At 46.3% G+C, this 24876-nt stretch overlaps 1 protein-coding gene and 1 long non-coding RNA gene across 4 annotated transcripts in view; one reads left to right on the top strand and one right to left on the bottom strand.

Annotated features, from left to right (window-relative positions):
• The window catches only part of LOC137561607 (A-type potassium channel modulatory protein KCNIP1), a 1185649-nt gene that overhangs the window by 918452 nt on the left and 242321 nt on the right, over window positions 1–24876 (top strand). The gene's annotated exons all lie outside the window — the stretch shown is intronic.
• On the bottom strand, window positions 17703–24489 carry LOC137564075 (uncharacterized). The gene is made up of 3 exons (XR_011030508.1): window positions 23799–24489; window positions 22014–22140; window positions 17703–20323 (listed from the first exon to the last, which is right to left on the bottom strand). It is a non-coding gene; the product is annotated as an uncharacterized lncRNA (long non-coding RNA).

Below are 24876 nucleotides of genomic sequence, written 5' to 3'. Positions count from 1 at the left end.
GCTGTGGATCCTTCTGGTCTGCTACTCTCTTGCTGTACTTGGATCGCACTAGCCTCTTGCGCTAGTGCTGTGGATCCTTCTGTTCTGTCTTCCTGGATCGCACTAGCCTCTTGCGCTAGTGCTGTGGATCCTATCGCTCGCTTATTCCTGTTTTCGTGTATCTGTCTTGTCTGCTACGAACGCTTGCTGGAGGCTCGGTGAGGTAACCGTTAAGCAAGCGCTCACGTCCTCTGTTTCATGTTTGTCTGTCGGTGGTTAGTTAGGCGTGCTTGTCTCTGTTGTGCTTAACACGCGGAGACCGCGCATAAATGCGTGCACTGTTGCGAATGAGTGCGGTGTTCGCGTTTAGCTAGCGTTTGTTATTTTCCTTATCTTCTGATTGTATGATTTGCTGTGCCTTTGCTACTCTCATGCTCTGCCTTGCTGTAGCCTTGTGTCACTTCGGGCAATCGCCTCTCTCGCGATTGCGTTCCTACTTCTTATCTGCTGTTGTGTATGCACCGTCACGGGTTGGTGACTAGTTTGGTGCACACACATACAATTTGTCCCTGTGCTCATTCTCTTCCGCAATCGCTTCTCTTGCGTTTGCGTTCTCACTTGGTTTCTTCTGTTGTGTGTCCACCGTCGCAGGTTGGCGGCTAGATTGGTGGACATACATACATTCCTCATCTGTGCTTATTCGGTCTTGTGTCGCTGTTAGCAATCGCCATCTCTGGCGATTGCCTTCTCGCTTTGTCTTCATCGTCGCAGGGTGGCGACTAGTTTGGTGGACACACATACCCTCTGTCGCTTTGATCTCTCTCTTTCAGGGCTATCTTGCCCTGTGTTTCTTCCCTTCATGCAATTCCTGTCTGGCGTGTGTGGTAGGGCAGAGGAGCTGTTCCTCTGCACTCCACAGTGCCACCTGCCGACAGGAATTTCCCTCTACAGGTGCATTGCACCTTTTGCTGGGTTCCCTCAAATTACACGCTTGTGGAGGATTTCCGCAGTGTCAGCGCACATCAGGGGCTTGATTCACAAAGCGGTGCTAACCTACTTAGCACGTCTAAAGTCTTTAGATGCGCTAACCAGGGTGCTAAGTAGGTTAGCACCAGATTTCTCAATCAGATCGCGCGCGTTTTATGCGCGCTAAGCCCCATAGACTGTAATGGGCACTTCGCACGGAGCGCCCTGCGCTCTGTGCAGTACGCGCATAAAGTTTTGCGCTCGTAAAGTTTTATGCGCGAAAAGCTTGTTTAGACGTGCTAAGGGGGTTTTCACAGGCGTGCTAACAGTTAGCACCGCTTTGTGAATCAGGCCCCTTGTGCGCTGATCACGGAGAGAATCCCACAATCGTTACAGTATGACCAGCCAAACCAAAATTCCTAGTGTAGAGGGAATTTCCAATTTGTACGATTTGGTCGAGTATGGGTCCTGTGTCTTTAAGAGCTTTAAAAGGCTAAACTCAGAGACCAAGCGGAATTTCTCTCTGAATGTGTGAGGTTTTGCCTGAATCCCACCTTTCCCTTCCATGCAAAACCTTTCAGTATGACAATCAGTTCAATGTGTCGGTTGCCACTTCAGGTTTTAAACAGCAGACATGCAAAGTTGCAAAGAAGGGGAAAACTAAAAAACGCAAGCATCTGAATAAAACGCTCCCTACTGATGTTTATAATGATGTTGTTCAGTCTCCGGGTTTTTTACCCCAATCCAAAGCTTTTGTGGATCCTTTAATAGGCAGAATCATTTTCTATATTAAAGGAGTAAGAAAGTCTATGAATGTACCTGACCCCAACCCATATGAAAGCTACTTAGATACAGGGTTATTTGAGCCCCTATTTGCTTCCTGGGATATTGGGGCCTTGCTGGAGGAATTTGATTTTGATTGAAAAGCCTTTTGCGATTTTTACATTGCAAAAAGCGAAGATGTCTTGAATGATTGTCTCGATTCTATGTACCTTTTGATTGATTCCGATGAGTGTGACAGGTGTTTTGTGGATCCAGTGATGTGTGTGTGGCAGACGATTTTGGATGGGTTGCACAAACACCAATCGATTGATTTCAATAAAGAGACATCATTGTCGGATGATTGTTCCTGCCTTTTTGGGGTAAAGCATGTGAGTCTCGATCTGAAATGAGTGGGTGTGCCACTGTGGTTGATTCCTGTGCGAATCCTGGAGGATTCTCTCCTGACTGCGTGCAGTTTGAATCTGTGCGATCTGATGCCTGTTTCTCGGATGTTCCTGCAGATTGTGATCAGCATGAATGTGTCAGTTTTCTCAAGGATGTCTGGGATCCCTTGTCATTTAAAGACAGATCTTTAAGATCTTCCATCTGTGATCCTGCTATGGGGAAAATTCCTAAATTATGCAGCATCAAAAGTAAAATGAATCTGTCTAATAAAGTTTTTCCTGATGTTGTCGCTATTTCTACTGCAAATGCGTCTGTGGCTCACCCTGTTCACACCTGTAAGGGCCCGTTGCCTGATGACAGTTGCTCCAGTGTTTCTGTCCTGAACGCCTTACAGTCTGCCCCGCAGATCACAGCAGAGGTTTGCGCTATGGAAGCGTCAGTTTCACAACATAAAGCGATTTTTGATTCGCAAGTTTTGCGTTCTGACTCCTCGGATTTGACATTGTTAGCCGAATCTAAGAGTGAGACAGCGCTTCGGTTTTGCGAATCTGACTCTGAAGCATCTTTGCTGGGTCCAGAGAAAGTTTCTCTGAGCCTGCCCTGTACCATGAATAACAATATGATGTCCAATCACACTGACATTTGTGAGTCCCTTTCTTGTTCTGAGGAAAATGCTGATTCTGCACCCTGTACTCTGGATGAGTTAATATGGCCTTGTTTAGAGTCTCCTGCAGTGTCCCTAGAGGCTTGTCTAGGTATTGCTACTATACTCACCTGTTTTTCTGCAGTTTTTGAGTTGCAAGCTAGTTTGACTGCTACGCAGACTTCTGGGTGCAGTGAGATTAAAGTTAGGGAGTCAGTGTGTGTTCCAGTAAATATTCCTGTACATTCTGCTCATGATGACGAAATTCAGTCTCAGTTTATGGTGGAACCTTCCCTGGGACATCTGCCCTGTCCACAAAATAAAGTTCCAGTTTTGCCCTGTAACATGGATAGTTCAGAATCCTTCTCAGAAAACTTGAAAAATGATGTTCCTGAGGTATTGTCTGATATCCTGGAGACCTCAGAGTTCCTCCCAAAGGGTGCAGAACTTGTGGGAGATGTCTCCTGCCCCCCAAGTCCTTCTGAGGTTTTACCCACTTCAGTAGGCATGGCTGTTGTGCTGACTACCTTTGCAGCTCTGGTGGAGCTTCACTCATATGTAGTCAATGATGATATTACAGGTACAGAAAATTCTGAATTTAAGTCCGAGTCTTCTTTTGAAAGACCAGTACCTGTGACCTCCACTCATGATGATTTTCTACCCGGTACTGGTTTTGGTCTTGTCGTGTCGGACTCTGAGGTTGGCAGTTCCCCGACATGTTCTGCGGTTTCTCCTGTGCTGGTGTACCCCAATGTGCTCTGTGACCCAGAAAGCCCAAGTGTGCCTCGGTTGCCAGCATGCTCAGATGCTTCCTCGGTGGAGACATGCTCTGATATGGCCTGCCTGCTTGCATGCCCAGAAGTGGTCCCTGAAGGTCCTGATCTTGATGGGTGTCCTCGTAATTCTGGGTCCAGAATGGTCATTGGTTCCATGGGAGGGCTTGATGGTTCTCCGTGTGAGCCTGGTGATTGTTCTGCCCTCTTGGGATCTCTGTGGAGCTTCAAAAGGTTCTGGGTGATTCCGGGAGAAATTTTGCTTGGTGCCCTGGATAAGATCAACAGTGGCTTTTGTGTTGTAAGGGACACTTCGAACAGGTATTGTGGCAGGTTTGGTATTTTCGGACGCTCCTTGGAAGGTGGTGGGTATTGTCTGGAGGGTGTCGATGGCTTCTTCTCTGGCGTTCACAGTCCTGATGGGTGTTATACTGAGACTGGTAGTAGTGTTGCTCGGATACCTCATTATCCTATTCGAGTTTGGTCGAATTCGGATAGTAAACTATCCGAATTCACTCGAAGTTCATTATCCGATGTAATCGAATATCCGATTCGACCTCGGATATCCGACGTCACTGTCCGAGTCTGTATTCGAGTAAAATATTTGAGCTGGCCTTAAAGGGGAACTGAAGAGAGAGGTATATGGAGGCTGTCATGTTTATTTCCTTTTAGACAATACCAGTTGCCTGGCAGCCCTGCTGATCCTCTGCCTCTAATACTATTAGCCATAGCCCCTGAACAAGCATGCAGCAGATCAGGTGTTTCAGTGGTTCAGACTTATAAGTCTGATCTGACAAGACTAGCTCCATGCTTATTTCTGGTTTTAATCAGATACTACTGCAGAGAAATAGACCAGCAGGGCTGCCAGGCAACAGGTAGTGATTAAAAGGAAATAAACATGACAGCCTCCATATACCTCTCTCTTCAGTTCCCCTTTAAATAACTTGTAAAACTTGTTTGGAGGTCAATGATGCATGAAACCACCTTTTTTATGAAGAAAAACATCAAGTGATTAGGTGGTGATGTAGTAGTTATAAAAAAGGTATCAAAAATAGTAAATTAACTTCATGAAAAGTGTTTGCATGAGAAGGTGTGTCCAAAATGGTTTTAAGTTGGAAGTCTTCATTTACGTCATCTTCATCTTCTTCTTCTATATCTTCTTCTTCTTCTTCTTCTATATCTTCTTCTTCTTCTATATCTTCTTCTTCCTCTTCTTCTTCTATATCTTCTTCTTCTTCTTCTTCTATATCTTCTTCTTCTATATCTTCTTCTTCATCTTCTTCTATATCTTCTTCTTCTATATCTTCTTCTTCATCTTCTTCTATATCTTCTTCTTCTATATCTTCTTCTTCATCTTCTTCTATATCTTCTTCTTCTATATCTTTTTCTTCATCTTCTTCTATATCTTCTTCTTCTATATCTTCTTCTTCTTCATTTTCTTCTTCTTTATCTTCTTCTTCTATATCTTCTTCATCTTCTATATCTTCTTCTTCTATATCTTCTTCTTCTATATCTTCTTCTTCTATATCTTCTTCTTCTTCTTCTTCTATATCTTCTTCTTATTATTATTATTTAGTATTTATATAGCGCCGACATATTACGCAGCGCTGTACAGTGTATATATATATATCTTGTCACTAACTGTCCCTCAAAGGAGCTCACAATCTAATCCCTACCATTGCCATATGTCAATATTATGTAGTGTAAGTACTGTAGTCTAGGGCCAATTTTTTTTTTTTTTTTAGAGGGAGCCAATTAACTTATCTGTATGTTTTTGCAATGTGGGAGGAAACCGGAGTGCCCGGAGGAAACCCACGCAGACACGGAGAGAACGTACAAACTCTTTGCAGATAGTTCCCTGGCTGGGATTCGAACCGGGGACCCAGCGCTGCAAGGCGAGTGAGCTAACCTCTACGCCACCGTGCTGCCACGGTGGCGTAGAGGTTCTTCTTCTATATCTTCTTCATCTTCTTCTATATCTTCTTTTTCTTCATCTTCTTATTCTTCTTCTATATCTTCGTCTTCTTCTATATCTTCTTCATCTTCTTCATCTTCTATATCTTCTTCTTCTATATCTTCTTCTTCTATATCTTCTTCATCTTCTTCTATATCTTCTTCTTCTATATCTTCTTCTTCTATATCTTCTTCTTCTTTTTCTTCTTCATCTTCTTCTTCTTCTTCCTCTTCTTCTCTATCATTATATTATGTGTCTTTGTTTTCCTTTCTTTTGTAATATTTTTTTTACTTCATTTGTGGAAATATTTTATTTTAATAACACCATAGTTATATTTGTGTTAATGGCATAATAGGTAGGTAGTGGCAAATTGCAAGCCACAGCGCCTTTTTCTGTGTACCCTGGCGGTGGTAAAACACAGACATTAGCAGGAGGAGGAAGTAGTTGCAGGCTTGCAGCTATTTGTAGTGTGGTGTGTGGTAATAGTCGGTCGTTACTCGGTAGGAGAGTGGGTGGGCAGGTGGCAGCAGAAAATAGTTCTTCTTCTGTTCTCCCTGGCAGTGGTAGCAGCACACAGACAGCAGAAGCTCAATGCAGCTATAGGAGGAGGAGTAATGTGTGTCAGGCAGTGTGATGTGGCTGACATAATAGGCCCTGGTTCCTAGCGGTGGTTCCAGGGCCGTAAATTAACATCATGAGGTTACAGACAGCGGTCGTGAAGCCCACATTGTGTCCAATACACCATTGGGACAGCACAGTTTTCAACCCGGACACCTCTAAAATAATTAATTTTTTTTTTTAAATTATTGCAGCTATTGTTGAGCGTAATAGCTGGTGGCGCATGGGCAGCAGCACCTTGTAATGTGTTGTGTTCCCTGGCAGTGGAGAGGAGACACAGACAGCAGGAGGAAATATAACATTAGGCAGCGTGAGGAGGATAAGTGTGTGGCAGACTGGCATTTGGCAGCAGGCAGGAGGGCAGGCAGCGAGACATAGTAGGCCCTGGTTCCTAGCGGTGGTTCCAGGGCCGTAAGTGAACTTCATGAGGTTCCAGACAGCGGTCGTGAAGCCCACATTGTGTCCAATACACAATTGGGACAGCACAGTTTTCAACCCGGACACCTCTAAAATAATTACAATTTTTTTTTGTAACTATTGCAGCTATTGTTGAGCGTAGTAGCTGGTGGCGCATGGGCAGCAGCACCTTGTAATGTGTTCCCTGGCAGTGGAGACACAGACAGCAGGAAGAAATACAGCAGCAGGCAGCGTGAGGAGGATGAGTGTGACAGAATGGCAGCAGGCAGCAGGAGGGCAGGCAGCGAGACATAATAGGCCCTGGTTCCTAGCGGTGGTTCCAGGGCCGTAAATGAACATCATGAGGTTCCAGACAGCGGCCGTGAAGCCCACATTGTGTCCAATACACAATTGGGACAGCACAGTTTTCAACCCGGACACCTCTAAAATAATTACAATTTTTTTTTCAAAATAATGCAGGCAGTGAGGCAGCTATTTTTGAGCGTAATAGCTGGTGGCGCATGGGCAGCAGCACCTTGTAATGTGTTCCCTGGCAGTAAAGACACAGACAGCAGGAAGAAATACAACAGCAGACAGCGTGAGGAGGATGAGTGTGGCAGACTGACAGCAGGCAGCAGGAGGGCAGGCAGCGAGACATAATAGGCCCTGGTTTCTAGCGATGGTTCCAGGGCCGTAAATACACAGCATGAGGTTCCAGACAGCAGTTGTGAAGCCCACATTGTGTCCAATACACAATTGGGACAGCACAGTTTTCAACCCGGACACCTCTAAAATAATTACAATTTTTTTTTTCAAAATAATGCAGGCAGTGAGGCAGCTATTTTTGAGCGTAATAGCTGGTGGCGCATGGGCAGCAGCACCTTGTAATGTGTTCCCTGGCAGTGGAGACACAGACAGCAGGAAGAAATACAACAGCAGGCAGCGTGAGGAGGATGAGTGTGGCAGACTGGCAGCAGGCAGTAGGAGGGCATGCAGCGAGACATAATAGGCCCTGGTTCCTAGCGGTGGTTCCAGGGCCGTAAATACACAGCATGAGGTTCCAGACAGCAGTCGTGAAGCCCACATTGTGTCCAATACACAATTGGGACAGCACAGTTTTCAACCCGGACACCTCTAAATTAATTTCATTTTTTTTTTAATTATTGCAGCTATTGTTGAGCGTAATAGCTGGTGGCGCATGGGCAGCAGCACCTTGTAATGTGTTCCCTGGCAGTGGAAACACACAGACAGTAGGAGGCAATACAGCAGCAGGCAGCGTGAGGAGGATGAGTGTGTGTGGCAGACTGGCATTTGGCAGTAGGCAGGAGGGCAGACAGCGAGACATAGTAGGCCCTGGGTCCTAGCGGTGGTTCCAGGGTCGTAAATACACAGCATGAGGTTCCAGACAGCGGTCGTGAAGCCCACATTGTGTCCAATACACAATTGGGACAGCACAGTTTTCAACCCGGACACCTCTAAATTAATTACATTTTTTTTTTCAAATTGAATGCAGCTATTTTTGAGTGTAATAGCTGGTGGTGCATGGGCAGCAGCACATTGTAATGTGTTCCCTGGCAGTGGAGACACAGACAGCAGGATGAAATACAACAGCAGCAGCAGCAGGTGTATGTGTGTGTGCCAATCGTCACTTCATGTCCCCCTCTCGCCGACAACAGGGGCCATGAATTCGCCTTCCACCCAAGCCTGGTTCATTTTGAGAAACGTCAGTCTGTCCACAGACTTGTGAGACAGACGAGATCGCTTCTCAGTGACGACTCCACCGACTGCACTGAAGCAACGCTCTGATAGTACACTGGAAGGGGGGCAGGAGAGCACTTCCAGGGCGTACTGCGCAAGCTCGCTCCAGATCGGCAGGTGCTTGACCCAATACTCCATGGGATCAACAGGGGCCACGCTGTCAACCCCGCTGAAGGACCCCACGTAGTCAGCCACCATGCAGGTCAAGCGCTGCCTGTGACTGGAGAAGGATGCTGCTGCAGGCACCTCCTCTCTAGTCCTTGGCAGCTCTACACTCATGTAGAGCTCTTGGGTCAGAGACAGCAGGTCTGTGGTGCGCGTGCGCCTGCTGCTGGTGGATGCAGGCACCTGCTGCTGCCTCTGTGCTGGCTGGACAGTGGGGGTGGATGGCTCAGGGAAGGCTTCCTGCAAGCGCTCAAGAAGGGACAGCTGCAAATCCCTCATTTGCCTGCAGGCAGGAACTGGCTGAGCTTCCCCTTCAGACGTGGGTCCAGCATCATGCAGATCCAGATGTCCTCCCTCTGCTTCATCTGGATCACCCTTGGGTCCTTGCGCAGGCACCGCAGCATGTGCGCTGCCATTGGGAAGAGTCTGGCCACGTCTGTTGGCACATCATCGGCATCCCCAGAGCCGAGAGTGCTGTCCTCCTCTTCCTCTGCCCCCTCCACCTCATCCTCTCTCCACCCCCGCACCAGTCCAGCTGCGCTCTGCTGCTCCTCCTCATCAGCAGCAAGGTCAGGGACCTCCACCAACTCCGAGCCCTCCTCCTCAGAGGTGGCCTGTGAAGCTGCCTGCAGCTCCTTCTGGTCCAAGGCTGCCACTCCCTCTTCCAGCAGTGCATACAGGGCCCTGTCCAGCACACACACCATGGGCACCCACTCGCACACCATTGCATGGTCCCTGCTCACCATGTTGGTGGCCTGCAGGAAGGGTGCCAGGACTGAGCACACCTGCTGCATGTGCCCCCAGTCCTCCGTGGAGATGATGGACGGGAGGTTGGTGGCGGCACACCCAGTTGCAGTGAGGGAGGCAACTGTTGCTCGTGCAACGTACTGGCTGACAGCCTGCCTCTGTTCAATCAGACGCTCCAACATCGCCAGGGCGGAGTTCTAGTGAGTTGGAACATCGAGCATGAGCCGGTGCTGTGGCAGATGCAGCATCTTCTGCACCTCTTCCAGGCTCGCCACGGCTGCAGGCGAGTACCGGAAGTGACGCACAACCTTCCTTGCCGCCTCAAGGAGTCGGTCCATCCCATGGTAGGTCCGCAGGAACTTTTAAACTACCAGGTTTAGGACGTGCGCCAGGCAGGGGATGTGGGTCAGGTCTCCCCTGCTGATTGCAGCAACCAGGTTTGCCCCATTGTCTGACACCACCTCTCCGACTCTGAGGCCTCTGGGGGTCAGCCAATTCCTCTCCTGCTCTCGGAGTTTGGCCAGGACGTGGTTCGCCATCAGTTTGGTCTTCCCCAGGCTGACCAATTCCAGCAGCGCTTGGCAGTGGCGGGGCTTCACGCTGCTGCTGAGGCGGGGGGTTTGGGCTGTTGTGCCGGAGGATGGAAGCGGATCAGAGGAACCTGCTGCTGTTCCGCTGACCCTGCATGGTGGCACCACCAACTGCGTTGTTGGTGCTGCTGCTGCTCTGACAGTGCCGGCCGATGCTGCTCCCCCCTCCTCACCCCCTTCCACCAAGCTGACCCAATGCGCGGTGAAAGACAGATAGCGGCCTGTCCCAAACTGGCTGCTCCACGAGTCCATGGTGACGTGGACCCATTGACCCACCGCGTGCTCCAGCCCTCTCCCGATATTGGCCATCACAGAGCGGTGAAGTGCAGGGATGGTCGTGCGTGCAAAATAATGTCGGCTGGGGATTGGCCAATCGGGGGCTGCACACACCAGGAGCGCACGCATGTCGCTCCCCTCCTGCACAAGGGAATAAGGCAGGAGTTGGGAGCACATGGCCCATGCCAGCAAGCCGTTCAGCTGCCGCACGCGATGGCTGCTGGGAGGCAGAACCCTGACCACCCCCTGGAAGGTGTCGCTGAGCAGGGTCTGGCGAGGCCTTTTGCTGGCACGGGAAGCAGTGGAGGGAGCAGAGGAGGCCACTGAGGACTGGCTGCCAGAACAGGCCTCAGTGTCGGCGGCAGGAGTTGCAGAGGGAGGAGGAGCAGTGCGTTGCCAGCTTCCTTCAACTTCACTAACTCCTCATGCTCGTGAAAGTGTTTCCCTTCAAGGTGGTTGACCAGAGAGGTGGTGCCAAATGCAGAGGGCTCCTTCCCTCTGCTGAGCTGCTTGCGGCACTGGTTGCAGGTGGAATACTTGCACTCCAAATATGGAATGGTGAAAAAATTCCATATTGGGGAGGTGAAGTTGCCCCTTCGGCTGGAAGGTGCTGCTGCCGCTGGTCTCCCTGTGGTGGTTGGGGGGGGTTCTTGGTGCGGCTGGTGGTGGCACTGGCAGAACTCGTCTCCTGATCAGCACGCTGTGTGGCCTGCATACCACGCCCACTTGTGATCCTGCCCATGCCTGCGATGCTGATCCTTCTAGCAAGGCCCGCAGACGCATCCTCCTCCTCCTCAGAGCTGATGACATCCCCAGTCCCAGGACCTGGCAACCAGTCTTTGTCCTGCTCCCTGTCATCATCATCATCCTCCCCCTCCGCAAACATGTCCTGCTGGGATCCCCCAAACTCCCCTTCTGCATGCATGGGCGGATGGACAGTCACCACTGTCTGACAGTCCAAAGCATCATCCCCCAAAGTGCCCATGAGCATTCCTTCCTCTGCCAATTCTTCCGCAACAGCACTCCATACCTTCTCTGTGCTTGGGGTCCATAAGAAGGTACTGAGTGACAGGGTGCTGATGTCGCCCGCTGGGGCTGGAGAACTGCACTCCTCCTCCTCTCCCCCAGGCAGTGCTGGGCGGCTGCTGCTGCTCTTGCGAACAGGAGTGGTGGCGGGGTGGAGGACTCGGTTCCAGAGCTAATGGTGGCCTGCTCATCCACCATCAGTTCCACCACAGCGTCTGCGTCCTTCTCCTCAATAGGATGGATACGACCTGGCGGTGGGAGGAACATCTGGGCCACACGCTGCTTCTGCTGCTGCTGCTGCTGCTGTGTCTCTGCAGCGTGACTCCCAGCTGTTGGGCGGCCAAGGCGTCCACGGCCAGTGGCTAATGGCGGAATAGTCACTGGTGCAGACGCAGAACTGCGCATGGTGGTGGTGGCGCGGCTGCCACGCCCACGACCTCCTCTCTTGGCGATGCCCTTGCTGCCCTTGCTGCCCCTGCCCAAACCGCAGCTGCCAGTTCCAGACATTGTATATTTTTAATACTATACAAATGAAAAAAAAACGTATGTATGTAAAGGCGGGTGGGACAAGTGGGGTACTTTAATGGGGTGGGACTGGTGGTGGTGGGTGTGTGAGGTGACGGACAGGTATACTGTACTCTACAGCAGAGATCGGTGTAGCGCTAATGAGAGAGTGCGCACTGTGCACACTAAGACCCTAGCTGACGCTGATTGACGGTGTCAGACTACAGTACAATTCAGCAAATACACAATAGAAGTAGTGATATATATAAACAATAGGAGCACGGGTGTAGCACTAACTGGAGGGTGCGGACAGCGCAGATGTGCACTGCGCATGCACACTAAGACCCTAGCTGACGCTGACTGACGGTCCCCAAACACAGTCTAGAGTACAGTGAGTACTAACTAAACAATAGAAGAATCGAGCTAAATAGTATAACAGGTGTGACTAGATTACTGAGAGCAGATACAGCAGGACAGGTATAGCAGTAAAGCTGGGCCTTGCTAAGTACAAAATAGTACAATAATCTATCTAACACAGAAGTAGTAGTACAGTAGAGTAGGACAATTGAGAGCACAGGTAAGGTAGAGACTAGACCACAGAGCAGGGCAGGCTGCCTTGCCTAGGCACAGGACCTAGCTGCTGGCTGCAGGCCTGCAGCAGCACCAGTGACAGTCTCCCTCCCTAGTCCCTAATCACACAAACTAAACTGCCTAAAATACAATCTATCTAAAATACAAAGCAATACAGTTGAAGATCAAGTGTTGGAGTGTAAAAACGCTAGGTTTAGAACAATAGCAATGCACTTGCACACAGACAAAAAGCACTGGAGCAGTTCTCTCAGTGCAATCAGTCAGTAAGTCGCAAGCAGGACGAGTGAGGCAAGATGGCGTCCGCTATTTATAGAGGGGGGCTTGGCCAGGCTCCCCTTCTGTGATTGGCTGCAGTCAGAGAACTGGGAGCCCTCTGATTCGCTTGTGAGGACTCGAGGTGACGTCTGGCGTGACGCTATCCGAGCTGGTGACGCTATCCGAGCTCGGATAGCTAGGATATCTCCGGATTTCTGATTGCTATCCGGGTGCGCTCGGATAGCACAGGCCAGATAGCTAATACTATTCGAGCTCGGTATTCGAGCTTGAATAGTGAAAAAAGAGCTAGGATATTCGAGTAACTCGGATATCCTAGCTCAGATGAGCATCACTAACTGGTAATACTGATGGACATGTTTCGGTGGCGTTTGCTTCTGATGAGGTCGGTTTCGGCTGGACTGACTCTGGAATTGGGCCTTGTCGGGCTGTCCTGACCTTCATGAGTCTTCAGTTAGAGTCTTTTGTTAATATCAGTTTAGAGGCTCGTCTGGAATCCGACCCTAGAGGGGGGGTACTGTAATGACCCAGCTGGATGCACTGACAGACAGCTGTTTGACCATTCCTCTAGTCTGTGGGCTGCAGGTCTCTGCAAGAGAGACCTGTTTTTCCATTACAAGTTTCTGGTCTGTTCTGCTGCTGGGGAATTTGCATACACTCGTTATGCAAATCCCTTACCTGCCTCCTTTGATGACTGGCAGTATAAAGAGCTATGTTTCCCAGAGTCCTTGGCTGGTCATAAGAATTAGTTCCTGTGTAACACTCGCCTGGAGTGTCACCCTTGCTCTTTGTTTGAAGATTAGCCTAGAGTAATTCCTGGAACTGCACTAGGCAGATTCCCTAGTGCAGTTAGGATTGCATATCTGTTTTGTTTGTCTGTTGCGATTGTCCTGTCCCAGCGGTGGTCGACAAGAAGTCGTTCTGATCTTTGTTCTTGGAGTATAGCTGGAGCAGCGGTTGCTACCAGCTATCTCATCTGTTCTGTCTTGCCAGGATCGCACTCGCCTTGCACTAGTGCTGTGGATCCGTCTGATCTCCATCTCTCTTGCTGTACTTGGATCGCACTAGCCTCTTGCGCCAGTGCTGTGGATCCTTCTGCTCTGTTTTCCTGGATCGCACTAGCCTCTTGCGCTATTGCTGTGGATCCTATCTCTCGCTTATTCCTGTTTTCGTGTATCTGTCTTGTCTGCTACGAACGCTTGCTGGAGGCTTGGTGAGGTAACCGTTAAGCAAGCGCTCGCGTCCTCTGTTTCATGTTTGTCTGTCGGTGGTTAGTTAGGCGTGCTTGTCTCTGTTGTGCTTAACACGCGGAGACCGCGCATAAATGCGTGCACTGTTGTGAATGAGTGCGGTGTTCGCGTTTAGCTAGCGTTTGTTATTTTCCTTATCTCCTTATTGTATGATTTGCTGTGCCTTTGCTACTCTCGTGCTCTGCCTTGCTGTAGCCTTGCTGTAGCCTTGTGTCACCTCTGGCAATCGCCTCTCTCGCGATTGCGTTCCTATTTCATATCTGCTGTTGTGTATGCACCGTCGCGGGTTGGCGACTAGTTTGGTGCACACACATAAAATCTGTCCCTGTGCTCATTCTCTTCCGCATTCGCTTCTCTTGCGACTGCGTTCTCACTCGGTTTCTTCTGTTGTGTGTCCACCGTCGCAGGTTGGCGGCTAGATTGGTGGACATACATACATTCCTCATCTGTGCTTATTCGGTCTTGTGTCGCTGTTAGCAATCACCATCTCTGGCGATTGCCTTCTCACTTTGTCTTCATGGTTGTGTGTTCATCGTCGCAGGGTGGCGACTAGTTTGGTGGACACACATACCCTCTGTCACTTTGATCTCTCACTTTCAGGGCTATCTTGCCCTGCGTTTCTTCCCTTCGTGCAATTCCTGTCTGGCGTGTGTGGCATGGCACAGGAGCTGTTCCTCTGCACTCCACAGCTCCATCTGTCGACAGGAATTTCCCTCTACAGGTGCATTGCACCTTTTGCTGGGTTTCCGCAAATTACACGCTTGTGGAGGATTTCCACAGTGTCAGCGCACGTCTTGTGCGCTGATCACGGAGAGAATTTCACAACCGTTACACAAAGTATTTTAGCTCCTGTAATGATTAGTGACATGGCAGCCGCGGTGAATAGCGTTACCACCGCTGCTGCTTCTGGTTCTCTGCCTGCCAGTCTCGCCGCTCCTCAGACGTCTAGCACGCCAAGGATGGGTGTCTCTGCTGCTCACAGGGTTGCATTAGCGCGTGCACGCGCTCACCGTCAGGACCTTTATGCCAGGAGGAGGCGCGTCAGCTGACCGGCTGACGTCAGAGGGCACGCTCGCCGCTGATGATTGGTTGAGTGCGGTGGGCGTGCCTCGGGGGTCTCCTCCGCTTCTTAAGCACGGCGGATGCAGTGGCAACTTGTCTGCTGTTGCGAATACTACGTGTTAGCGCTCAGACCTTAGTCAGTTCCCTAGTGTGTTAGAACCGGCAGGAGCTGGGAATTCACACTAAGCTTAGGATCTGCTTGATAGCTTAATATTAGTGCTATTGTATTTCTGTGTATGACTCTGGTGTAACGGTTGGGGGTTGTAACTCAGACCACTGATTATTTGGTGATCTGTAGAATCACCAATATAGGGATGGTCGGAAAATTCCGCGGAATTATTAATTCCGTGATTCCGGCCGGAATTAGCTAATTCTGATTCCGGTGGTCGGAACGGAATTCCTATACCTCTTAAACGGAATTCCGCGGCAATTTTATAATTCCGACGGAATTTTCCGGTATAACACCCAAAAAATCTCCCTCTGTCTCTCCTCCTCCTCCTCCATCCCTCCATCCCTCCATCCTCTTATATCATCAAGTAGGGAATTGCAGATTTTCAAAACAGCTTATATACCATAGCTGGGATTTGAACCCAGGACACAGTGTGTAGTAGGTATCTGTCTTACCCTCTAGACCATGAACCACACTACATGCAAAAGCTGGCCTAGCATAAACCATACTACCATTATGATCAATTCAATAGAAAGAGAGAGAGAGAGAGAGAGAGAGAGAGAGAGAGAGAGAGAGATTAAAATTTTTCCGACGGAATTCCGTATACGTCGGAATTCCGCGGAACAGCTTTGGAATACCATTGGAATGAAACGGTAGTGGAATTTCGGTATGACGGTATGCGGAATTGTCTCGGAAACGGAAATGGGCTCTTCCGACCATGCCTGCACCAATAATACAGACACTATACCAGATTATTAGGTGATCTGCAGAGTCACCAATAATGCAAGTTTAGCTAACACAGACTGTGTGAGTAGTGTTTGGTGCAACCGTAACTTTAATAGTTTTGCGAGACCTTACCAGAGGAGCTGGTAAGGTACTATCAGTACGCTGACTGTATAGATTTATTCAAACCTTCCCAGAGGAGCTGGAGAAGGTACTAACAGAGAGAGTACAGAAAATAGTAATGCTGGTCTATACCAGGGAAGCTGGTAAGAGACCAATAATAAATCAGACAAATATTCACACAGACCTTTTCCAGAGGGGCTGGAAAGATCTGACTCGGAGGATACAGAAATAGGCTGACTAGTCCTTACCAGAGGGGCTGGAAAGGAACTAGTAAATCAGGAACTGAAGAGTAGCAAGGCTAGACCTTCCCAGAGGAGCTGGAAAGGCAGGGGTGCCTCTAGCCATTTTGTCACTCCAGGTGAGAAATCCTGTGGCGCCCCCCCCCCCCCCCCGAAAAAAATAATCGTAATGCAGCAGCGTTTTACCATAAAATCAGAAAATACACTTCTTGCGGCATGGGTTCACCAGAAAATACATTTGGGTTCACCAGAAAATAGTTGTAATGCGGCAGAGCGTTTCACCATAAAATACACTTATTGTGGCCTGGGTTCACCAGAAAATACAGGTGATGGGAGCACAATCAAGGAGGCCCACAGATGCCAAGACTGGGCATGTGCAGTAGCTGCAACTAGTGCTTTCAGAGGGGGCTGCAACACAAGCGAGCAGACCGGGGGGACACTGAGGGACCTGACAGGCTACAGGATGCTGGAAGGAGCCCCAGGCAAGTAAATAAAATCCACTTTTTTTGGTGCCAATTCAGTGGTACTTAAGTGCAGATTACGACCCTGTACATTATCTGCAATACTTAAAGTACCATTGAATTGGCCTAAAAATTCGATTTTACTTACCTGGGGCTTCCTCTTTGCCCCTGCAGTCCATATGTTCCCTTAAGTGTCCATCTGGTCTGGTCCATTCTCTTGCAGCCAACTACAGTAAAGTTCCACACTGAGCCAGTTAGGGACTACTTCACGTGCACAGCCCTAGCCATGCATCTCCTTGGTTGCATTCTAGTGGACAGGACCATTCTGCGCCTTTATAGTTATAAGCTTTAATTAACTTTGCAGGTGCAGTACACTCCTCGCCACAGCAGTGTGACCAAAGAAACGCATGGCCAGGGTCACGCATGTGCTGTAGTTCTCGACTTCTGGGGCTGACAGCAGTAGAACGGAGTGGCTCAGAAGAACACAGAGGGAGAGACGATTATTATTTATATAGCACCAACAACTTCCGCAGCGCTGTACAGTGCCTTGTCGCTTAGCTGTCCCTCAGAAGGCCTAACAATATAATCCCTACCATAGTCCTATGTCTATGTATGTATCATGTAGTGTGTGTATCGTAGTCTAGGGCTAATTTAGGGGGAAGCCAATTAACCTATCTATATGTTTTTGGGATGTGGAAGGAAATCTGAGTGCCCAGAGGAAACCCTCGCAGACACGGGGAGAACATACAAACTCTGTGTAGATAGCGGGATAGCTGGGATTGGAACCAGGGACCCAGCACTGCAAGGCGAGAGAGCTATCCACTATGCCACTGTGCCTCTAGTTAAACAAACAAACAAACAAACACAGATCATTTATATCGCGATTTTCTCCTGGCGGCCTCAAAGTACCAGAGCTGCAGCCACTAGGACGCGCTCTATAGGCAGTAGCAGTGTTAGGGACTCTTGCCTAAGTACTCCTACTGAATAGCTGCTGGCTTACTGAACAGGCAGAGCCGAGATTCAAACCCTGGTCTCCTGTGTCAGAGGCTGACCCCTTAACCATTACACCATCCAGCCACCACTAGTTAAAGGTTACCTGAGCGCAAAGCATTAGGAGAGACTGGGGAGCAGGCATGAATGGTGAACTATCGTGAGGCTGTTTTGCCTAAGCAAATAGGGTTTTTAAACCCTCTAACTTCGCTCACCATTCAAAGATGGGAATAAACAAAATTGCTGCAAAACATGTATATACAACTCAAAGGAATAGTTTATTTAGTTCTACAATCCTGTTACAATATTATCTAAGCCTGCAGAATCATAGTTAGTTTGAGTAATTAGAAGTATGCATCAACACGTTACCAAGCTGTTGTAGACATCACCCAGGGAGAATCGGGGGACCTCAGCGACCTCGAAGGGGAAACAACTGGAACATACACGAACAGCACGTCTGCTGATCATCTAGAAAGATCCCAAAGTCAAAGTGTTTTCCCCCTGCCTTTAACGGACAGAATCGTCATAACCGCGCAAGCGCACAAGCAGCTAATCAGAACATGTTTCTATTCCACGCAAGCGCAGAAAGAACACATGCTGCTGATGCTGCCTCAGCGCGTGATCACAACATGATCTTATTCCGCGCAAGCGCAGAAAGACCATATGTTGCTATTTTAGCGCGTGATCAGAACATGCTCTCACTGCGCGCAGGCGCAGAAAGACCACATGTTGCCAATCAACAGTGAACAAAAACATGTTTTTCTTCTACCCAAGGGCAAGAAGAACATGTTGCTTTTTGGATGTTGCTTTGTGGACAAAGAATGTGAGCAAATGTAAGAAATGTAACTTATTGCACAGCAATTCATTGTTCTTACTCTGCACAAGGACAGACAAAATACAGCAACGTCTCTAGTTGCTGTGTTAAACCAAATTAACCCATCCAGTACTAGACAGAGAACACATTTAACATATATACGTGAACAGTAATCCATACATTAAAGGATCCATACATAAAGACAGGCATGTCACTAACGTATCACATTCGGCCCTTGATTAGTGTTCACGAACCATATGTTGCAAACCTAACCTTAGACCGACGGCAAAGCCGATAAGCCACATAACAGTTCCACAATGTAATGAGGAACAGCACAATACATAAGGCTAGCACTGGATGGATAATAAAGTTCAACACAGAAGTAGCACTAGGAGAATATCCCATAAATATATCCCACCAATGATGTGATGTGGCATCTGCAATAGAAGAGCCAACTTTCACAATTTTATCAGCAACAATAGTTGTAGACAGAATATGCTGTGCAAGGGTTTTATTTAATAAAACAATATGTTTCTGAACGTCTTCAGAAGCATTCATTAATTTATGTAACCGCGTCAAGTTAAAATCCCAATTAGGCATATCAGGCATAATTGGGGACCAAAATTTAGCCACTGAGGTTTCCCTATCCCCCTGCAATAAAAAAGTTTCATTATGCCAAGTTATGCTAGAAACAGACAGACACCCTGAAAAAGGAGTGACCATATGGGGTATTACTGAAACATTTGTCACCAAACATATCTGTTGTGGAGCAATCTCCACCATCATTTCATAAGTTAATGGAAGGACAGTCCATTTGCAGACATTAATAGTATTCTGCAAAAGACAAGGTTCATAAACTGCCGACTGCAATTTACAAATAGTACCTTCTAAGGTACTATCACAAAAGGAAAGGTCATGTGTTTGATTACGCTCATCAACATGTGAACCATGGAACTCCGGTTGCCAGAAATGCTGAAAACCAGGAGCACCCATAATCAAAGGCATGACCACAAATTTACACATGACAGACATTTTGGTGACATTATACATCACAATAATACCCGTGCAGACTGTATCATTGCATGTCATTTTCTCAGATTCCAAATGTATCCACCAATCTTGGGGAATTGAAGAATTAAAAAACTGACCTCCATACTTGTTCATTACCAGTCATTAATGCTAATTGCATAGAGGATTTCTGTTGAATCTGATAAATGGTTTGCAATGTACAGACAGTACAGACAGTCCAATCAACAAACATTGCCATGATAATATCAAACTGATTAGTAAAATATACAGACGAACCAGTTATATCAGCAATCATTGTATCAACACCAGCACTAATCATAGCAGGATAGTATATGGTTGGCATCCATTTGGCCTGTAAAGTCAAAGCATAATTTATTTTACTTCCTGCATTATGCAATCTATTAGCAAGAGTCTCTATATCAAAGCCATTTAAAGTTCCAGTAAGAGAGCCATACCCAACAAGCAAGGTATCATCTTTTGATACGGCCCTTTGGACAAGTCTTTGAAGGAGGAAAAGTTATCTGAGTATGCAGAACAGTCTTTTGAGCATGTCGAACTGTCCTGGATCAATTGTAGACATTAATGTTCACGAATAAATATTGCAATCCTTGTAGTGGAATGGACATTTAAAAAATATCAGTAGCATCCTTACACATGTTTAACCCCACTCAAGCTGAGGTGCCAACTAGTAACACAGGTAGATATTAAGATACCCCTCATCTCGATGCAATGCAAAGAATGTTCCTACATCCTTAATCTTCTTATCACCCAATTGTAGTGGACATGGGTAATGTGGTCTTTTAGCAGGACTAGGCACCTGCCGCACAGTTCCAGAAAGAGTTAAATTAGCAACTGTACAGCAGCCTCCAGCTCGGCACTCCTGATTGGACTGGACTTTGTGCTGTTTATCATCATCCATTGGGAAGCAGTTGAATCTATAGGCACTAGCTTAGTGCCCGGAGTCCAGGCTCCAACCCCTGAAGCGATCAACAACACGATACCAAGGAGTCCAAGCATATAACATGCACGATAATGATCTATAAATACAAACAAGTATAAATCATTCTTGAAAGTAACATTTTCCTTGTGGGACATGCTCCCACTGCTCTTTTTTTGCAAACTAAATTATCAGTAAAGTTTTGTTCTTCCCTTTAGCAACTACCTCAGCTTTGTCTGGAGGACCAGTTGGTCCTTAAACCCAAATTTTGTCTCTAACATTTACCACATTAGTGGAACTAAAATTTATACCACCCCTTACTGAAAGGCTTCCCTCTCTACAAATAAAGGAATTAGGGTCCCTTTACACTTAATCAGCTGCTGTCAGCTGTAACCGAAATAACAACTGATGTACAATCCAGTGTCCATGTTCCCCTATGGCTTCTTTCACACTATACACTGGAAGGAAAAAAAAATGTAAGCCTTTTTTGCAGTATACTGCCATTGGGAACAAAAAACAAAACAAAACTAAAAATGTATGCGTACTAATGCATACTAACGCATTAAGTGTAAAAGGGCCCTCAGGAGAACCTGGGCTATATGACTCTTTGGCCTGTATATACACAGCACCTCCCCTAGGTTTATTAGAATGACCTGGTATAAACAAAATCTGTTATCTTCACAGTTTGTTTGCATTATTTTATCATTCTAAACCAGAATATGCATAAATTCTAGCATCTTTAACAGAGGTATTCTTGAACATATAATACACTCTCTCTATATCCGTAAAGAATCAAACCAGACTTCACACAGTTCATTTGAAATAACTCAATTCACACTTCATCAACACATTCTGACACTTATGTCATTCAGCTAGTCAGTACAACATTCACAACCCTTTAGCTCAACACTCCTGCAGAATTATAGCTAAAAACAAGGGAACCAGGGGAAAAATTGCTGGCACAGATATCACCCTGACATCAGCAGAATAATCACATTTAACCCTGTATCTAAAATGTGAGTATTTGCAGGGGTTTTGAAATTCTAGCAAAACCCAAAATAATCAGCTGTATTATTTGCCAATTATCTTTGCTGGTCTATAACTGCCCAATCATCATTCTATTTCACTAGCTCAGCATCCGCACCATAACTTACGTAGATATCACATTCTCTTCACCCCCTGACCCGTAAAATCTATGTACTGTGTAACTTTCTATACTTACTTACTTAATCAATCAATCAATCGATCAATCAATCTTAGAAAAATCTGATACATTTCCAAGCCCATTTGATATAGACGAGACATTCACTACACAGCTGAAATAAAATTATTTTCATAACCTTATTCCAACACTGACTTCAGTAACAAACTTAAATGGACGGTACACACACAGTGCTGCACCAAACAAGACACACACACACCGTCACACACAAGCCAGTTGCGTTACAATCTCTCATCTCTTTTCCTACTATATTTTATCAAAGAACAAGTATATCCTATGAAGTAAGAGTTAAAGGTCAATGTTTTCTAACAATATACAGCATGTACCCCTATTAAAATGTGTGCCAAGCACCCTCTACTGGGGAGAGCAGCATCTCAAATACTCACTCATCGGCTCGCACACATTCCTTAGGAGCTCTCAACACTCGTGCACAAATGTTTTTTTTTTTTTTTTTCAAACATTCCTCTATGCTTTCAAAACCAGACATATGAATACACAATTATTCAAAACTCACTATAGCAGATCCACCATATAAAGCATTCATTAAAAACAACAAAAGTTAACCCACCTGTCTTGTCCAGATTATATTACCATTTTAACTCTGCCAGTGCAGTGGGGTACTGTCACTTTTAGGAATTTGCTTTACAAGTTTAAACACAGCACTCCAAGTTTCTATGGAGAATATACTTCCATATCTATGCAACAAAGACACAGACTGTATTAAAAACTTAGTAGGAAAAGCTGAAATTCACTGTCAGGCTACTCTCTGTCCCTTATTTCCCATCCCTGTTTTTCCCTGATCATCAAGAGTATGGGATTTTCCTTAAAAGGGACAAAACAGCAGTAACAACCTGAAGAAAACTCCCAGCTATTCCTAGTCTTTTCAGATCCAACTAAATACATTTGTGCTCAAGTCTTAAAAAAAACAAACCAAAAAAAAAAACAAACAAACAAAAAAAACAAAACAAAACCCCAAAACAATTACTTTATGAAACCTGACATACTTATATTCAACCCAGTTAAATGCACACTGTCCTATTTCTGTGCAATGATCAGTGGCAGAGTTTGACTTCTTTTTATTTACAGAAGCTCCCTGCTCCACTGATAACAATCCAAAATATGTGATCATAGGAGTATCTTTCCCAACTACTTCCTCCAGCACATTTCTTAAAAATCTTACATTTAAATTTTTTGTTTCTTTAATTTTGATAACCCCAATGATCTTCTTTATTCTCATTATTTCAATTAAAGAGTCAAATTTAGGATTGAAAAATGAGATCCGCAGGACAAATGACCCAATCATCATTTGCAGCATTGGAATCCCAGACATATGAATCCTGTTTGTCAGGATTTCTAATAACTCCTGCTTGGACAATATATTTTTACACTTTAAGCTTATACCCTAAAGTAAATTAACAACATTGAGGATTTCTGATTCTTTTAACTCACACAATCTTTATCAAACTTTTCTGTAAGCTGTCAGCAACATCCCACTACGTCGCCCAAAAGCGTCAACATCACCCGATTTAACGGGGACCCCCTTAAGTACATTAACAACATTAAGGGGCTCTGCCCTGAGGCAGTTGCATCACCTGACTTAACAGGGACACACACCCTCTAGAGTATGCACTACATCTAGAGGTTTAACATCTCCCAACTTACTCTCCCATGGCTCTGCAGGCATACAATTCACTAATTCTTGAACTAGAATGCTGTAGGGAAGTCCGGACCAGCCGGGAATCTCCACTACACTTTCATTTTTCGTTTTATCCATCCTTTTAAATATGTTGAATTTTTTACTTTCTGCCAAGTGGGCGGGATTTGGACCAGAGGTGACCCTCATCAAAGTATGACTGCACCCCAAGTCCAAGTACGCACTGATAATCTGTTCAAAAGTTATCTCACTTTGAAACTTTTGGCAAAATTCCAAGTAGCTTAAATGCTACCTCTGTTTGAGTAGATATTGAAACTGTTTGCAAAATCTCAATATCTCTTTCCTTTAATGAGATATCGATTTGAACCCTCAATTTGCAAAACTTTGCACAATGACTCCTGGTGCACAGGGGAGCCACTGGGCAAAATATCAACCAAATCTGAGCATACAATTCAACAAATTAAAAGGAAGGATCCTGCCAAGACTACGCCAATTAATGTTTTGCCTAAGCAAATAGGGTTTTTAAACCCTCTAACTTCGCTCACCATTCAAAGATGGGAATAAACAAAATTGCTGCAAAACATGTATATACAACTCAAAGGAATAGTTTATTTAGTTCTACAATCCTGTTACAATATTATCTAAGCCTGCAGAATCATAGTTAGTTTGAGTAATTAGAAGTATGCATCAACACGTTACCAAGCTGTTGTAGACATCACCCAGGGAGAATCGGGGGACCTCAGCGACCTCGAAGGGGAAACAACTGGAACATACACGAACAGCACGTCTGCTGATCATCTAGAAAGATCCCAAAGTCAAAGTGTTTTCCCCCTGCCTTTAACGGACAGAATCGTCATAACCGCGCAAGCGCACAAGCAGCTAATCAGAACATGTTTCTATTCCACGCAAGCGCAGAAAGAACACATGCTGCTGATGCTGCCTCAGCGCGTGATCACGACATGATCTTATTCCGCGCAAGCGCAGAAAGACCATATGTTGCTATTTTAGCGCGTGATCAGAACATGCTCTCACTGCGCGCAGGCGCAGAAAGACCACATGTTGCCAATCAACAGTGAACAAAAACATGTTTTTCTTCTACCCAAGGGCAAGAAGAACATGTTGCTTTTTGGATGTTGCTTTGTGGACAAAGAATGTGAGCAAATGTAAGAAATGTAACTTATTGCACAGCAATTCATTGTTCTTACTCTGCACAAGGACAGACAAAATACAGCAACGTCTCTAGTTGCTGTGTTAAACCAAATTAACCCATCCAGTACTAGACAGAGAACACATTTAACATATATACGTGAACAGTAATCCATACATTAAAGGATCCATACATAAAGACAGGCATGTCACTAACGTATCACAGAGGCCCACTGCTCCCGCTCGCTCTCCTCTGCCCCGCTCCTTTCATGCCCGAATCCAGCGACCCGGAAGAGGCTGTCAAAGGGGCTTTAGGTATGAAAGGAGGGGGCAGAGAAATGGTGGTCATCAGGACAGTTTACTATTCATGCCTGCTCGCTCCCCCAGTTTCTCCTAATGCTTTGAGCTCTGGTATCCTTTAAAAAGAACCTAAAGGTACTGGAAGATGGATCAGGGAACCCACGGCGACACAACAAACAAGCATTTCTTAATCTATATTCCTAGCGCACGGCACACGACAGGCGCGAACAAGAAATCGCTGGTTGTGAGAAAATTTCACACCAAAGTTACATCTTGGGTATGTGCCTTTAGGGTTATTAGAAATGAACCAGAGGAAGACAAGGGCAGGAGG

Source organism: Hyperolius riggenbachi, chromosome 3 (assembly GCF_040937935.1).
Source record: "Hyperolius riggenbachi isolate aHypRig1 chromosome 3, aHypRig1.pri, whole genome shotgun sequence".
In the NCBI taxonomy this organism is placed as follows: Eukaryota; Metazoa; Chordata; class Amphibia; order Anura; family Hyperoliidae; genus Hyperolius; species Hyperolius riggenbachi.
The sequence above is the reverse complement of the archived record's forward strand: the minus strand, read 5'-3'. Positions and strand labels throughout refer to the sequence as shown.